General features: G+C 39.3%; 1 pseudogene; it reads right to left on the bottom strand.

Annotated features, from left to right (window-relative positions):
* Window positions 1-16,738: 16,738 nt before the first annotated feature.
* LOC112849994 (methionine aminopeptidase 1D, mitochondrial pseudogene) lies at window positions 16,739-18,246 on the bottom strand (annotated as a pseudogene).
* Window positions 18,247-18,840: the final 594 nt, after the last annotated feature.

Here is an 18,840-nt window from a genome sequence, read left to right as displayed (position 1 = left end):
GGACTGATTCCCAAAGCCCTGGTCCCTTCCAACTTCAATTTTCTCCTGTCTTCTGCTGACCCACAGCTGAGGTCCCAGCGTGCCTTCTGGTGGGCTCCCCCAACCCCCACCCACCTTAAGACAGATGAAGACAGGAGGGGGCAATTGCGTTGAGGACCGTGCATTTCCTGAGCCTTGATATGCTGCCGAAGTCAGGAATCCTTTCACTCTTCCTCAACCTTCAGACTCACTGTGGCAGGTTCCTTCTTTTTAAGGGACTTATCTTTATATCCTCAGCACTTCACATGCCAGCCCCAATATCTCTGCTACATAGATGGAATTTTATTTCTTTATATTCACTTATCCCCTGACTTATTCCAGAAAGGATTTAAGACAGGTCTCAAGTACATGCATGTATAAATGCAAAATAATGAGATACATAAAATAAAATAAGTGGATAAGGAGAGTGGGACAGAAGAAAAGTGAGAGGCTTTGGAAGGGTCCGATAAAACCATGAGTAAGGCTGGTACACGATACATGTGCTGTAAGGCCCTGCACATTCACTGTGACAGGGTTTGGGTGGGTAGGTGAGTGGGGCGGGCAGGGCAATGTGGAGACAGGAAGAGAGTAGGCAAAACAATGCAATCCAGGATCACTGCTCTTGGCTGGATTGACAGACACTGGTATAGATCTTACAATATTTAGTGTGATTTTAAAACCTTGTTCTTTTTAAAAAAATGTTTGTTTATTTACTTATTTTTGAGACACAAAGAGAGAAGGGAGGGGCAGAGAAAGGGAGACAGAGAATCCCAATCAGGATCTGCATGCCCTCAATGTCCTTAAGCGCAGAGCCCAATACAGGGCCCGAACTCACCAAACATGATGAGATCATGACCTGAGTCGAAATCAAGAGTCCAATGCTCAACCGACTGAGCCACCCAGGTGCCAACAAACCATGTTCTAAGTAAGACTAGTTCCATGGAATTTAATAAGGAATAAAAGGAAAATGAGGTGATGGCTGTGGTTTGTGATTTAGTAAGTTTGGAAAACATAGAGTTAGCAAAGTAAATACACTTCTTTTTTTTTTTTTAAATGTTTATTTATTTTTGAGAGAGAGAAGGGGGAGAGAGAGAGAGAGAGAGAGAGAGAGAGAGAGAGAGGCAGAGAGAGAGGGAGACACAGAATCCAAAGCAGTCTCCAGGGGCATGTGGGCCACGAACCCATGAACAGCAGGATCATGATCTGAGCCAAAGCTGGACGCTTAACTGACTGAGCCACCCAGGTGCCCATGTAAATACATTTTTTTTTTTAACTGAAAGATTTTTCTTACTATGCTCAGAGATATGGTAAGGAAGGTAATAGGGTTACATTTGTTTCTAGACTTTTGACCACAGGGATCATTCTTTTGGAAATTTAGAGAACAAATGTACTTAGAGAGACTTTGGGAAAGGGAGTATTGGTGGACAAGAAATGCTTTCCTGGAGGAGTTATTTTAAAATAAATGATCAAGGGGCACCTGGGTGGCTCAGTTGGTTAAGCAGCCGACTTTGGTTCAGGTCATGATCTCGCGGTCCGTGAGTTCGAGCCCCACGTCAGCTCTGTGCTGACAGCTCAGAGCCTGGAGCCTGTTTCAGATTCTGTGTCTCCCTCTCTCTGATCCTCCCCCGTTCATGCTCTGTCTCTCTCTCTCTCTCTGTCTCAAAAATAAATAAACATTAAAAAAAATAAAAAAAATAAATGATCAGTAATTTTAAGTAATTTTCAGTAATTTTATATACTTTAAGTATATAAAAATTAAAAATATCCACATTGGAAAAATATTATAGAAAAGCCAAGGGAAAATGACAAGCTGAGAAAGGATGACAGATAAAACAAAAAAGCTAATTACCTTAATATATAAAGATTTGTGACCCATCAATTTATAAGATTACAAACCCACTAGAAAAATGGGCAAAGGGCATGAACAGGTAGAAAGAAAAACATACTTTATAAACATGTGAAAAATATTTATCCTCGCTCACAAATAGAAAAACACAAATTCAATAATAAAAAAAAAAGAGCTGCTACTTTTTTACTTATCAATGTGGCAAAAACTTCAGGAGATTATTAATGTGTTGCATTGGCCAGGGTGTGGGGAAACAGGAAGTCTCCTTTGTTGGTGGGAAGATAAATTGCTGCAATCATTTGGAGGGGCAATTTGGCAACTTCCATCACAACAGTCAAAATATAGCTAAACTCTGACCACATTTTAGCACCTCCACTACTGCTATCCATATCTGAACCACCACATCTCTCATTTGGAGTGCAATAGCCTCCTGCTTTCACTCTTGCTGCCTGTATTCTTTTTTTTTTTTTTTTTTTTATGTTTATTTTTGAGGGAGGGGAGGGGCAGAGAGAGAGGGAGACAGAATCAGAAGCAGGCTCTGAGCTGTGGAGCTCAAACCCATGAACCATGAGATCATGACCTGAGCCGAAGTCACTCAACGAACTGAGCCACCCAGGCGCCCCTGAAGTCTATTCTTAACACGCATTCAGAGCAAGTATTTCAAAACAAAAGCCAGATCATGTCACATGTCTAGCTCAAATCCCTCTATTGGCATCCCATTTCATTAAGAGCAAAAGCCAAAAACCCCCATAATGGGCTACACTGCCCTACATAATGTGGTCCTAGAATCTCTTTGATCTTATCTCTTATTTTGTCCTTCTTGCTTCCTTTGCTCCAGCCACACTGACCTATTTGTTTTATCTTGAACATGTCAGTGATCTTTCCATTCTAGAGCCTTTGCATGGCATGTTCCCTCTGCCTCGAATAGTCTTTCCTACATATATGCAAATCCAAATCCCTCACCTCCTTCAGGTCTTTGCCGAAACAGCACCTTCTCAGTGAGGACTTTACTGACCTAGAATTGCAACCTCCTGATCCCATTTCCTCTTGATCTTCTTTACTTATTTTTGTAGCTATTACCATCTTCTAGCATATTATAGGACTAACATATTTATTGTGGTTTTGTCTGTTTTTTTTTCTTTTCTGTTAGAATCTAAGGTCCACAAAGGTAGAAATTATTTTGTTTTATCTATTGACAGTGCCTGACAACTGTTAATATTTATTTATAAATATATATATTTAAACATTTTTAGTGTTTATTTTTGAGAGAGAGAGAGATAGAGCGCAAGCAGGGGAGGAGCAGAGAGAGGGAGACACAGAATCTGAAACAGGCTCCAGGCTCTGAGCTGTCAGCACAGAGCCTGATGCGGGGCTCGAATCCAAGAACTGTGAGGCCATGACCTGAGCTGAAGTCAGACGCTCAACTGACTAAGCCATCCAGGTGCTCCTATATATATATTTTAAATATTTATTGAATATTTTTGAATGATCCAGCAATTCTACTTCTAGGAATTTATTCTTTGACACACTTATGTACACAAAGCCAAATAAACATTGATAGTCATTGAACATAGTTTTTTGTAGCAAAGACTGAGCAGTTCTCCCAAGAGATTGAATATTTTCCGAAGGCGGTTATTGAAGGGATTGGATAACGTGTCAAACCAGTTAGGTTTAAGTTGATTCTTGTCCCACCACCCCTTAGAAGTTGGGGGCTGATGTTGAAGACCAGATCGATTATAGTCAAAACAAACTACACCTCTGAGTAAAAACTTGGCATATGTACATGTATGTGGTATTGTACTTTTCCTATTTCTTTCAAATTGACGAATAAGGCTCAAAGTTGAGAACAGAGGTGTTCAGTTCCCACATGCTAAAGAGAGCTGCCAACAATTATGATCAGACACTTCCCTTTGGGCTTACCAAGAGGTGCTGAATTAGTACTGTCATCTCAAACATCACCTCTTTATCCACATACTTATGTAAAAAGATTGAGGAATAACTCCAATGTTCGTTCTCCCAAGATATGAAGGGGCTCCAGAAGCCTTATTCACCAGGATGGGGGCTTATTCACCAAGAAGGGACTGAGGGTGGCTGACATTTCTTCTGGCTGGATATAATTCCATGTGGAGACTTACTGTGCTGTTATCACTGGAAATGAGTTTACTTCTTGGAAGAGCTAACAGGTGCTCGGGTGGTTTGGAGGTGATCTGAACCCATATAATCTTTCTTATATGGAGATTTCTGCAAGGAGGCTTGCAGGGGCCATTGCAGAGCCGTAAAAAGTGATGGGGGTAGTTTGCGTTGGGAAGAGGAAGCGAGCAGCCCCACCTGCAGTTCTCCATGTCCTTTGGAAAAATGGAGGATGAATTTACAGGCTACTGGATCTTCCTGTGAAAAAGCATGAAGCAGAGAGTTGAGATATAGGCCAGGAGGTTGTCCAGGCAGCCTCTGGTCCAAGTGGATGTATAGGATTTGGAGGCTGTATTAGTTGGCTAGAGCTGCCATAGCAAAATGCCACAGATTGGGAGGCTTAAACAACAGGAATTTATTTTCTCATAGTTACGGAGGCTAAAAAACCCAAGATCAAGCTGTTAGCGACTTTGGTTTCTTCTGAGGCCTCTCTTCTTGGCTTGCAGATGCCTACGTGCTCGCTGTGTCCTCACATGACCTTTCTTGTGTGTGTGTGCAGCCCTGATATCTCTTTGTGTGTCTACATTTCTTTTTCTTAAAGGGGTACCAGTCATATTGGATTAAGGTCCACCCTAACAGCTTCATTTTAACTCAATCACTCTTTAAAGGCCCTATCTCCAGTCACATTCTGAGGTACTGGAATTTTGTACTTCAATAAATGAATTTTGGGGGACACAGTTCAGCTCATAACAGGGGCATAGGTTTTGTTTTTTTTTTTTATGAAAAAAGCTGAAAGGAGACACAGATGCCACTTTCTGAGGTGGCTCTCCACAATAGAGGAAGGTGTGGTGAAGCTGGGCACGATTCCAAGAAAATCATCCCACCTCTGGAGACACCTCTGTACCAGCGGAAGCTACCAGTAGCAGGTGGAACTAGATGGAGCCAGAGAAAGACTAGGCAAGCCTCTCAAAGATCCATAGGCTGCTAGTGATGTAAGAAAGTCTTTGCTTCTAAAGTAAACATTAAAAAAAAAGAAAAAGAGAAAAAGAAAGGGGCGCCTGGGTGGCTCAGTCGGTTAAGCGGCTGACTTCGGTTCAGGTCATGATCTCGCGGTCCGTGAGTTCGAGCCCTGAGTCAGGCTCTGTGCTGACAGCTCAGAGCCTGGAGCCTGTTTCAGATTCTGTGTCTCCTGCTCTCTGACCCTCCCTTGTTCATGCTCTGTCTCTGTCTCAAAAATAAATAAACGTTAAATAAATATATATAAAAAAAGAAAGTCTCTGCTTCCGGTCTTCCCCACCCCCATCCAAAATGCCCAATCCAGAAAAGGAACCAGATCCTCTCCTTCTTCATCCATACAATGAAAGAGCACCTTCCCAACTCCAAGACCTTTGAAGCAGTGCTAGGTCCTCACTGAAGAGAGGTGGGGAGAGGAGACTTAAAGTGGATATGAGGTGGGAATTTTAAACAAATTAAAATGCAATTTAACTGATAGTGGCAAGAAAGTTCCAGGATCTGCCAAAGAGGTCACCTAGGATAAGAAAGGAGATTCTTCAGAGCTCAGTTGAATGCAGTGCTTAAAAAAATAAGCTCTCACAATTTAAACTTCACTATTTGATATTTCTCTATAAACTGGATTGCTATCTCTCTGTATAAATAAAGGAGCATGTCTTGGAAAACACAACCGAACTATTTTTAGTAGTTATCTCGGGAAGGGGAGCTCACGATGAAGGCTGGTATGAGAAGAAAATGTACTTTTCACTCTATGCCCTTTTGAACTTTTAAAATAAATATCATTGTACGTGTATTACTTAAGAAACCTCAAACAATTACAAACTAAAATAGTTGAAATTGTATGGTATTAATGAGCAGAAGACTGAGTTCAGAAATAACCCTGAAAGATACATGCCAATTCTGTGTAAACTATTAAAGGAGTTTCTTAGCAGTGGGAACAATAGTTGTTGTAGGGCGAACCAGGGAAGCTCATAATGGAAAGAAAGAGAGGTGTGCTGGGAGGAAACCTAGTCAATGCATTTGGAGCAAGGTGTGAAGAAGATGGAGGGGAAGAGACTCCAATGTTAGAAACCAATGTGAACGCTGCTGCTGGCTTGCAGGGAGATAAATGTTGTGACAGATGCCTGCAAAGCTTTTGGCAAGGAATGGGGTTCCATTTGGTATGATGCATTTCAAGGTTAAGCTCCTTTGTGTCATGTAGATGTGGCATGTTTTTGGCTCCAGGCTGAACCTTGGGGTTTGGGATTTATATAATTGTGAAAGGCATTAAGTCAAGAGGCAATGCACAATGATTTGGTGAGTGACATTTGCTCTAATTCCTCACACATAGGTTGAAGCAACAGACGTCACCCCCAAAATATCATGAAAAGATTCCAGCAAAATAGGAAGAGAAGAGAGAGGGGGTCACTTGAGTCAACACATGGATTAAGTTTATGCATGTATCATTTGTTTCCCTATACATGATTCATTCTTGGGTGTGTCGAGTGAATAAAAATTGTTAAATCATCGCAAAAACTGGCTTGAGAGTGGGGTGATAACCCTATCATCTTCCTGGAACTGACTTGGGCCAGGAAGGAAGGAGTTCTGATAAAGTGAGGTGCAAAACTGGATATTGGACTGATGCAATAAATGTTACTCATCCACACTAGTGCTTGCCTCAGTTCTTTTTGTGATATTTGAAGAGATAAAAGGAGGTAAAACTATAAAATGGCACTATAAATAATAAAAGCTGCAGGTGTCGGCCTTATTTTAGAAGGAATCTTTGCTGTTGAGGAGCACACTCCAAGGAGTCTACTGGAGCTTACAAAGTGCAGCCGTTGGATTTAACTTGATGCTTGATAGAAAAGTTTAGAATATAAAAAGTAGAAGAGCTTAAAGATTTAGAAAGGAAATAAAAAATAAAAAAGAAATATTAAAAAAATAAAACCAAAAAATCCAGAAGATTAGAGAAAGAGAGGAAGAAAAAACCCAAAACAAAACCCAGTCCAAAGTCAGTCAGCAAGAGCTGCACACAAAGTTCAAGGTGGTCGTTGAAAAAAATTCTGTTGATGGGATGTCTTCCAGGGGGCAAAGAGCCAAGAAAGCAGAAAGCTTTTAGCTTGAGCAGTTACCTGTAAGTACATAAGGATGTCTGCTAATTACCGACACAGAGCAAAACAGCAGGGGAAAAACCTAGCCTTCTCATCCTTGGGAAACTTGAAAAGTGTTACTCATCTCCCTCCACCAGCACACACACAATAGGTGCTTGTCCAATTCTTTATTGTCTGAAAATTTGGCATATTATGCATACAGACAGCCCATACAGCCTAGTTACAGTCAATTAGACAATTGGCAGGAAAAGCAGGGAGTCACTGGATTCCTTTTTTCAAACAATTTCCTTTCAAAGAAGAAATATATGGAGAATATGACAGCAATAAAATAGCCCAGCTATAACTGCCAAACATCAATAAAACTATGATTCCGAGTTTACATGAGATGGCGCATTTTAGCTTTGTGTTCAACAGTCATTTAGTTCCTGCAATACTAAAATAAAAAAGCTATTCTATGTCCAACTTAATAAGAAATCTTTACAGCATTTTTGCATAACCAACACTTTTCAGCTGAGATTCAGATAAAAAAGAATTTATTTATTTATTTATTTATTTATTTATTTATTTATTTATTTAATATAATTTACTGTCAAACTAGTTTCCATACAGCACCCAGTGCTCATCCCAACAAGTTTCCTCCTCAATACCTATCACCCATTTTCCCCTCTCCCCCACCTCCCATCAACCCTCAGTTTGTTCTCTGTATTTAAAAGTCTCTTATGGTTTGCCTCCCTCCCTCTCTGTAACTTTTTTTACGTGGATGGAACTGGAGGGTATTATGCTAAGTGAAATAAGTCAGTCAGAGAAAGACAGATACCATATGTTTTCACTCATACGTGGATCTTAAGAAACTTAACAGAAGACCATGAGGGACGGGAAGGGGGAAAAAAGATATAAACAGATAAAAAAGAATTTAGTTTAAATTGAAAAAGTTTACCGGGAAAAATATTGGTATGAATTACCTCACTAAGCTCTTAGAAAAATTAGAAATAGTGGAAAGTCAATTCTCTTATTCCTGAAAACTCAGGAGACAAAACCCTAACTCCATGTTGAGACTCTAGAACAATATGAAATGTGAAATTTCATCAAGTTTCTCTCTTTTTGTATTTAATCTAGAATGTTTGGAAAACATGTTCATTCACAAAACCTATTTTGTCTTTACTAGTCTATAGTATAGAATTTATCCTGAGGCACCTGGGTGGCTTAGTCATTTGAGCATCTCATTTTGGCTCAGGTCATGATTCCAGGGTTGTGGGATTGAGCCCCATGTTGGGCTCTGTGCTGCTTAAGATATTCTCTTTCTTTCTCTTTCTCTCTCTCTCTCTCTCTCCCCCCCCTCTGTCTCTTTCCCCTGCGCGTGCTCTCTCTCTCTCTCTCTCTCAAAAAAAAAAAAAAAGGATTTATCCTGTAACATTGTCACGTTTCTTTTTCCTTGCAGTATTTCCCGAAATATCTAATTTCATATATTTTATGAAATTCACTTGGAATGCCTGTGATGGTTAAGTTTATGTGTCAATTTGGCTAGATCATGGTACTCAGATGTTTGGCTAAACATTTATGGATTATGTAAAGGTATTTTTTAGATGAGATAAATGTTTAAATTAGACTTTGAGTGAAGAAGATGACTTTCCATGATGTTGGTGGGCCTCATCCAATACGCTGAAGGTCTTGAGAAAAAGACTGACCTCTCTGAAGAAGAGGGAATTTTGCCAGTAGATGAATTTTGCCTTTGAACTCAAATTACAGCATTATTTCTTCCCTGGGTATCCAGCCTACGTGCCTGCCTTAGAGAGTTTGGACTTGCCAGTCTCAATAATTACATGAGCCAATTCCTTAAAATAAATCTCTCTCTCCATATATGCGCATATCCTACTGGCTCTGTTTCTCTGGAGAACCCTAATATAATATACATATTCTTTGAACAGCAAAGAATTAAAGGAAATTTATTTTATTTTATTTTGCAACCGAAAATGCATTTGGCTCAGAAAAAAAAAATAATTCTGATCAATAGAGTGCAATATCAAAGTGTTGTCGACAGCATCTCAGAGGAATGTAGGTATCTTAACTCTTTCCTCCACTAAAAATTTCTTATAAGAAACATATTGGATTGACAGTTTTAATTATTATGCGATCTTCAGAGGTTGCTAATCTCTGGGATTCCAAAAAGTGAAGTCACATCTAGTCTTCCCAGTCAAGCAGTCCCCCATGCCCTATATCAAGAACTTCATATAGAAAAAATACATAATGGTTTTCTGATAACTGCAGGCATGTGTTTACTAACATAAATCATTATTCTAGACAAATTTTTGACATGCATTAATTTTTAGCATCCTCTATATTACTGATTCTGAAAAGATAATTATATAAAAGAAAGTTTTGTTTGTTCTCTAAATATTAAAAAGTCTTTTTTAAAGGCAAATTTGCAAGTCAATCCTAGACTCTATTTAAAGAGTAAGAGGACAGAAATAGCAAAAACAATTTGAGAATATGGACTGAGGAATGTGGCTTAGCAGATAGCAAGACTTTTAATGAAGCGGCAGTAATAATTGATATAGGAATAAACCAACAGACCAATACAACAGAATAGAGAGCCAGAAATATTGTCATGTATATATAGATGTTTGGTAAATGAATGACTTGACATTATAAAGTGGTGGGATAGACCCACAAACCTCAAATCATAAAGGAAAATATTTTTGCCTGATAAATTTAGTATGTAAGCCTGACATGGCAGAAGATTTCATAAGTGAGGTGAACAGAAAAGCCATAGACCGTGAGAAATTATTTTCAAAGCATATAACTAACTAAGAATTAATACTTTGAATATGCAGAAGAATTTTTTAAATGCTATTTATTTTTGAGGGGGGGGAGGTGCAGAGAGAGAAGGGGACAGAGGATATGAAGTGGGCTCCATGCTGACAGCAGAGAGAGCCCGACGCAGGGCTAGAACTCAGCAACAGTGAGATCACAACCTGAGCTGAAGTCAGACACTCAACCAACTGAGCCACCCCGGGCCCCATGCAGAAAATTTCTATAAATCAGTAAGAAAAAAGAAAGTGTAGTTGGAAAATGGACAGGAGATATGAACAAGTGATGAACAGAATTACAACCTGAGTGGCCAATAAGCATATGAAAAAATGCTGAAGTTCACTGATAATCAGGAAACTTAAGATTTAAAAATGAGATTACTCAAAGTGAGCATTTCATACTCATTGGAAGCCTAAAAATATTAAGTATTATTGAATATGAAGGGAAATAGAAACCCATACCCTGCTGATGGCAACATAAATTGGTATATATTACAGTAACTTGAATACATCTAATATAGTCATAGATTTCTTTTTTTTTTTTTTCAACGTTTATTTATTTTTGGGACAGAGAGAGACAGAGCATGAATGGGCGAGGGGCAGAGAGAGAGGGAGACACAGAATCGGAAACAGGCTCCAGGCTCTGAGGCATCAGCCCAGAGCCTAGATTTCTATACTCTTACATAGATGCCCGAGAGAATGCTTAGAAATATGTATAATGAGACACACAAAAATGCTCTTTGGAGTATAACTTCTAATAGCCAAAATGTATATACAACATATTAATAGAGGAATGGACAAAAAATTGTGGCATATTGAATATATGTAGCAGTTAACACGAACAAACTGTTGTATCATTTTGAATAAATATAGAAAACATGGTACTAAATGAAAATGCAAGTTGCAGAAGGATTCATAGGCTAGACTAATATTGAAGTAAATCTTTTAAAGTATCCCATGCTATTATATATTTGGGACAAATACACACATAGTAAGAGTATAAAAATATAGACAGAAATGATAGACCCCATATTCAGAGCAGACGAATAAGGATGAATGAAGACTTTGGGAAGGTTACAAGGGAGTTTTAGATACACCTATACTGTCCTTTTACTTACAATGAATCTGGTGAGGATGGGCTAGAAGTGGAAGAGGAGGGAGCCAGCATTTGTTGGAAGCTTCACTGCAGTAGAGGAGTGGTTGCTCCATTGTTTGGTTGGCAGTGTCTTCGCATTTCTGAGCCAGGGCAGACAGTGGGGAGGGGCAAAGCATCTTTCTACCTTCTTTTCAGCCATCAGGTTTTCTGCAACCCAGTGCCAACACATTCATGGATCACCAATTATATTTCTCAATCCAATTCTAAGGGCTTTACAAATAGTGGCCATTTCTCCAGATTTGGGCAATTGAGTGCCAGTGCTAGTTTTCATTGCTGTGAGTTCTCATCACTTATTGGGGCTCTTTTTAAGCATCTGTATTAGTCAGAGTAGGTTAGACTGTAGTGTAATAATAAATAAACATTGCAAATCACAGTGGCTTAAACCGGTCCAGGTTTCTTTCTAGTTCCTGCAGTATCCAATGCAGATGTTTGTAGTCAGGAGGCTCTCTAGGGTTGTTCTCCAACCAGTATACTACTGGATTCAGGCTTCTTACCTTATGCAGCTCTGTCACCATAGGGATGGAGGAGAAAGATAGTGACAGATTGTGAAGGATGTTCAGCAGCCAGTTCTGAATGTGGTATACTTCACTTTTGGCCAATGCCACCAGCCAGAACTCAGTCACATAGTCCCACCTGGCCACAAGGGGTCCAGGGAATGTAGCCATTCTCTCGACCTGAGGGGAAAATAAATGAGTTTGGTGTATTTATAGCATTGTCCAGCCACCACACTTTATTGAGAACGTAAGACTCTGAGACAGAATTTAAAACTATTGTGTTTCATTTTTTAACTTTTGCTTTTAATTATTGACTTAGTTATCATTAATCACGTGATAAACCCTGCAAACTCACCACCCTAAATATGAGCAAGGACCTTGATAAAATCCTACAACTAACTAAATGGTCTTCCCTTCTTCTATTCCCTGACTCTCCACACAAGATTACCATCATTCAGAAACTGTACTGATCATTCCATTGTTTTTCTTTCTGTAAAAATATCAGGATTATCCTGAGATAATTTGAGATTCACATACCCTTTCAGTAGTATCACAGAGAGATCCTGTGTACCCTTTACCCAAATTCCCCAAGTGGCGACATCTTAAAAAACTATAGTACAACATTATAACCAGAATGTTAACATTGATATAGTCAAGATATAAAATATTTCCATCACAAGGGGCACCTGCCTGGCTTAGTCTGTTAAGTGTCCATCTGACCCTTGACTTCAGCTCAGGTCAAGATCTCACAGTGGTGAGATGGAGCCCTGTGTCGTGCTCTGTGCTGACAGTCTGGAGCCTGCATGGGATTCTCTCTTACTCACGCATGCTCTCTCTCTCTCTTCCTCCCTCTCTCTCTCTCAAAATAAATAACCACTAAAAAAATATTTCCATCACAAAAAGGATCAGTTATGTTGTAGTCACACCAGCTTCCCTCTGGCCCTCAATCCCTTCTTAGCCCTAGTAACTTCTAGATTGTTCTCCACTTTTACAGTTTTGTCATTTCAAGCATGTTTTAAAAATGGATCTGCTTCATTTTGGGATTTTTTGTTTGTTTGTTTTTGTTTTTTTCCCTCAGCATAATTCTCTGGAAATTCATCTGGACTGTTGCATGTACCAATAGTTCATTCCTTTTAATTGTTCAGTAGTATTCCATGGTAGGGATGTACTACAGTTGTTTAACCATTTGCCCAACACGTAATAACTGGATCGTTTTCAGTTTTAATTTATACAAATACAATTGCTCTGAATACTTGTGAAGTTTTTTTTTTTAACATAAATCTTCATTTCTCTGAGATAGATGCCCAGGAGTGCCCTTGGTGAATTTTTATTGTTCCCTTGCCTTTCCATATAAACTCTAGAATAACCTTGTCTACATCTATAAAACATCTTGCAAGGATTTTGGTAGAAATTATGTTAAACCTGTGTATCAATTTGGGGGGAACTGACAGCTTTCCTATGCTGAATCTATTAATCCACGAATGTGCTGTGGCTCTTCTTTTATTAAAATCTTTATTAATGTTCTATAGTTTGTAGTACAAGTCCTGTACATGTGGTGTTAGATTTACACATATTTTTGTGCAATTTTTAATGATATATTTTTAATTTTGGTGTCCACATGTATTTATTGCTAGTGTATAGAAATAGAGTTGATATTTCTGTTTCTCTTGTATCCTACAACCTTACTGAATTCACTTATTAGTATTAGGAGGTTTTTTTTTTTTTAATTCCTTGGGATCTTCTTTCTAATTTTAGTAAATGTGCTGCGGAAGGAAGCACCTTCGGATTTTCTATGTAGACAATCCGTCCTCTGCATAGGGACCCTTTTATACCCTCCTTTCTGATCTGTATGCTTTTATTTCATTTTCTTGCATTATTACACTGGCTACACCTTCTAGTAGAACATAGAACAAAAATGGTCAAAATGGATACCCTTATCTTATTCCTAATCTTCAGGGGAAAGCATCAGTCTTTCACCATAAATATAATATCAACTGATAGAAGGTTTTTTTGTTTTTTGTTTAAAAATTTTCACCTGTTGGGATGAGCACTGGGTGTTGTATGGAAACCAATTTGACAATAAAGTTCATATTAAAAACAAAAAACCAATTATAGATTTTTTAAAGATGTTCTTTATTAGGTTCTTTATTCTTGTCTTTTTTTTCCTGAGAGTTTTTTTAAGTAAATGAGTATTGAATTTTGTCAAATATCTTTTCTGCATCTGTTGATATAATCATGGGATTTTTCTTCTGGGAATTTGTAAGGCTCCATTTGGTCATAGCTTAAAATTCTTTTTATATACTGTTTAATTCTAGTTGCTGATATTTTATTTTTATTTTAAGGATTTTATTAAAATATTTTGTTTTAAGGATTTTGCATCTATGCTCATTAGGGATGTTGGCCTATAGATTCCTATTTTAGTACTGTCTGTAGTTTTGGTATCAGGCTAATACTGGCCTCATAAATGAATTGGAAAATATCCTTTTCCTTTCTATTGTATGCATTCTTGTTAGAAGAGATTCTGCAGAATTAGTGTCTAAAGTTCTGTTAATATTTTTGGTTGAATTTTTTCCTCCTGTTTAGAATGGTTAGTTTCTACTTATTTTATTCTACTTTTTATTTGTCCATCCATTCTGCTATTGATCCAATCCAGTGAGGTTTTTATTTAATTAAAAAAATTTTTTTTGAGTTTTAAAATTTCCATTGGCTCTTTCTTCTTACCTTCTTTGCTTATACTATGTTTTTCTACTGAGACTTTTTATTTTTTCATTTGTTTCAAATGTGCTTATAATTTTGCACATGCATTTTATATCATGGCTGCTTTAAAATCTTTATTAGATAATACTAACATCACTATCATCTCTGTCTTTTCAAATAACTATCCTTTTAAAAAAAATGTTTATTTTTGAGAGAGAGAGAGACAGAGCATGAGCAGGGGAGTGGTAGAGAAGGAGGGAGACACAGAGGTTGAAGCAGTCTCCAGGCTCTGAGGTATCAGCACAGAGCCTGATGTGGGGCTCAAACTCGTGAACTGCAAGATCATGACCTGAGCTAAAGTTGCACATTGAACTGACTGAGCCACACAGGTGCCCCTCAAATAACTATCTTTTTAATTCAGCTTTAGATCTTCATGATTTTTGGTCTGATAAATGATTTTTCAAATAAAACCTGGACATTTTGGGTATTATGTTATGTGATTCTGGATTTTATTTAAACCTTTTATTCTGTTTGGCTTCCTCTGATACCTCTGTGGCAGAGTAAGGGAGGGCCCTGCCTCATTACTACCAGGTAGGTGTAGAAGTCCAGGTTCTCTACCTGGCCTTTGTTGACACCCAAGGGTGGGAGTTTTAGTTACTGCTGGGCAGGATTGGGAGTCTGGCTCCTTACTAGGCCATCAGTGATACTCCCCTGGCAGAGAGGGGCATGGATACCTCAGCTGCTCCTCATGTGATCTCCCTGTAGCCTCATTACTGCTGATTGATTGGTGATGAAGGTCCTGAATCTCCCCAAGGCTTCCTCTCACACCACCACAATGGAAAGAAAGAGCACTCTGTTACTGCCAGGTTGAAGGGGAAATCTAGGTTCCCCACCTTGTCTCCTCTGAACCCAGGGAGGACTTCATTACCCTGTGGTGGACATGAAAGTCCTGGCTTCCCACACTACTGTCTTTCACATTAGTGGTTTGGAGTTCTTTGTTATAGCCTCAAGTGGTGGTGGAGAGGGTGGTGGGATTGTGGTGGTGGTGGGGTAGAAGTCGAGCCTGTTCACTTAGTTTTTGCTGGCATGGGCTGGGCCATAGTTTTTCTGGGGTGTTTGCTAGAATAGAGCAGTTTTTGCCTACAGGTTCTCTGTCTTGCTAGGCTGTCCCTTTCCTGGCTCTTTGACTAGGGAGAGGAGGCGTTTGTTTGGGGCTTTTTTTTCTCTGTGTCCATGGGTGTTTCTATGTTGCTGACTTCTTCAGCTTTAAGTCTGGTGTACATAAAGCAAAGAGAAAACACAGAAAGCTCACCAGCATATCTTTCAGTGGGTCCCAACATCCCTAGATGGCTCTCTACTTTTCAGGTATTCTGATATTTGTTTTTTTTAATTTATAAATTTGAGGTATATAACATTATGTTAGTTTCGGGTATACAACATGACGATTCTACATATATTGTGAAATGACAGCAATAAGTCTAGTGAACATCTGTCAGCATACATAGTAGCAAAACATTTTTTTTTCTTGTAAGGACTTTTAAGATCCACTGTCTTGGCAACTTTAAAATATGCAATACAGGGGCGCCTGAGTGGCTCAGTCGGTTAAGCGTCCGACTTCAGCTCAGGTCACGATCTCGCGGTCTGTGAGTTTGAGCCCCGCATCAGGCTCTGGGCTGATGGCTCAGAGCCTGGAGCCTGCTTCCGATTCTGTGTCTCCCTCTCTCTCTGCCCCTCCCCCGTTCATGTTGTGTCTCTCTCTGTCTCAAAAATAAATAAACGTTAAAAAAAAAGTTAAAAAAAATATGCAATACAGTATTATTGATTATAGTTACCATGATGTACACCAAGCTATATAAGCTGACCTCAGCAAACTGCACTTGAACTGCCATGGTGAGATTTTTTTTTTTAAGTTTCAGTCTATGAAGAACTACTTGTTGATATATATACTTATATATCTGTTTATTTATTTTTTAATTCCAGTGTACTTAACATACTACTTTCTTATGCCATACACAAAAATAAACTTAAAATGGATTAAGGACCTAAATGTAAGGCTTGAAACCATAAAATTCTAGTGGAGAGCATAGGCAGTAATCCCTCAGACATTGGACACAGCAACATCTTTCTAGATATGTCTCCTGAGCCCAGGGAAACAAAAGCAAAATTAAACTATTGGGATTACATGTAAATAAAAAGCTGCACAGCACAGGAAACAACCAACAAAACTAAAGGAACCACTGAATGGGAGAGGATATTTGCAAATTACATAGCTGATAAACAGTTACTATCCAAAATATATAAAGAACTTTTACAACTCGACATCCAAAACACAAATAATTCAGTGAAAAGATGGGCAGAAGACATGTACAAACATTTCTCCAAAGAAGACAAACAGCTGACCAACAGACACATGAAAAGATGCTCAATATCACTCATCATCACGGAAATGCAAATGAAAACCACAATGAGCACCTCACACCTGATAGAATGTGACAATTTTTGAGATGGAAGACCAGCCGCTCTGGGACTCCAACGTCCTCCTGGCGAGGGAAGAAGAGGCGTTCCTGCACCAGGCTGTGAAGCAGCTGTGGCACGAGATCCCCAGGCCTCAACTCAAGGAAGAAGGAACCATGAAAGGCGGTGCTATTTGTGCCCTTGAAAAGCAGTTTCCACACGGAGGCAGCTCCACCGTGGCGCTCCAGCGTGATGCGGCTTGACGGGAAAATCGATCCCAGGTGGGTCCTGTTACCGGAGCGAGGCGCAGAGCAGTAACTTTGCACCGGAAGAGCTTCCAGCGGATCCAGCCACGTGGTGCGCACTCAGTCCGCGGGGGGAACGTGTGGAGTACGGCTCCCCGGGAAGAAGCCGCAGCCCCGCTTTTTTTTGTCCCAGCAGATGCCGCTGGTTACTGGGCCAGAGGAATGCCGGTACAGTCCAGGACCTGGACGGCGGTGTCCGCAGTGGCCTCTGCCATCTCTGTCTGCTGCCTCCATCGGACCCGTCGGGCAGCTGCGTGAGAAGCCCCAGCCCCATCCATCCTGCGGAAGTGAAGATAAGCCTCCATGCCCCGCGACCCACCAATTGTGGACAGGCTTGCAAACCATTCTGATGAGTTCTGGCAGATTGTGTTTCCAGTGACAGAGAAGGGAGACGGCCCCGTAAGCCACGTTGCTTCATGTCTACACCTCTTGGCAGCCTCCACCAAGTTGTTAATCGCATTCATCCACCACTGCCCACCAAAAATGTTTCAGAGGTGCCTCCGGGGCAGCTGTTGTAATAGACCCTGACATCTGTTGATCATATCTCCATTCCGAAGAGGTCAGTTGCCAGGAATACCATGACATAGCACGTTATTTACAGAGTTACAGATTTTGGGAAACCTCTATAACCTAGAGGTGAGGGATAGGCATGCGGACTGCTGTTTCCCTGATGAACAGGAGCTGCTATGTTTTCAGTTGTCATGTCAATTTTTAAGCTCTTCTCAGGCAGGAGGAGGTCATGTCCCTCCAGCTGACAAGCCTGAGGAATCCCCTGAATCTGAGCTTCATTCTTAACTTCTACCGCTGTCTCCCCATTCGGGTACAATCCTGGCTTCTATGTGTTTAGCGACTGGATGAGCTGAATGAAGAAACTGAAGCCGTCAAAACTATACTGTGTGAAATATCTCTTGGTCTCCGGAAAAAGATATTTCTTCTTTTGCTGATGGCTAATGTAAGTAGATACGATTGAGTGGTGAAGAGAAAATTCCACAACAACCTCTAAGTACCAGCAGGTTGAGGCCACTGGGTGTTGTTTTGTTGGCTGGGGTCACCAATACTCCAGGCATATCCTAGGTGGGTGAAATAGATGAAGGGGGTCAAAAGTACAAACTAACAGTTATAAAATAAGTAAGTCACGGGGATGTCATGTACAGCATGATGTTTGTCTTATGTATTAAAAGCAGAGGTTTTAGTTCTACTTAGTGGGAAGAATAGGGAAAGATACATCTATGCTCCCAGAAGTGGAAGTTACTTTCCTTTTTATACAGATAGATTAATTGTATTTTTACTTATTTTTATGTAGCCTTTATTTTAGTTATTTTTAACTTTCCAGAAAGAACATCGTGCTCAACTTACTCTTTAGGGACTTTATTTTTCCACTTTAATAGCTTGTTGTTAGGAGTTATCTTATGCCAAGCAAGTCCCTGTGTAGTTAATTAGTTCTACTATATATATATATACATATGTGTATATATGTACATATGTATATATATGTATATATATACATACATATATATATGTATATATATACATATACATATATATATACGTATATACATATATATATGTATGTATACATACATATATACATATATATACATATATATGTATACATATATATACATATACATATACGTATACATATATATGTATATATATACATATGTATATATATATACATGGCATGCTTCATTCATGCAGTGTTCCTGTGAATAAATATTTGTGATGTTTTCAGGTTTTTGCTATTGTGAACAGTGCTTGTATGAACAGTCTTTTACATGTATCCTGTCCTACATGTGTTAGAGTTTCTATTGAGATATACCTAGGAACAG

Source organism: Puma concolor, chromosome C2, assembly GCF_028749965.1.
Source record: "Puma concolor isolate L17-30 chromosome C2, mPumCon1.1.hap2, whole genome shotgun sequence".
NCBI classification, from domain to species: domain Eukaryota; kingdom Metazoa; phylum Chordata; class Mammalia; order Carnivora; family Felidae; genus Puma; species Puma concolor.
This window is presented reverse-complemented; position numbering and strand designations above follow the sequence as displayed.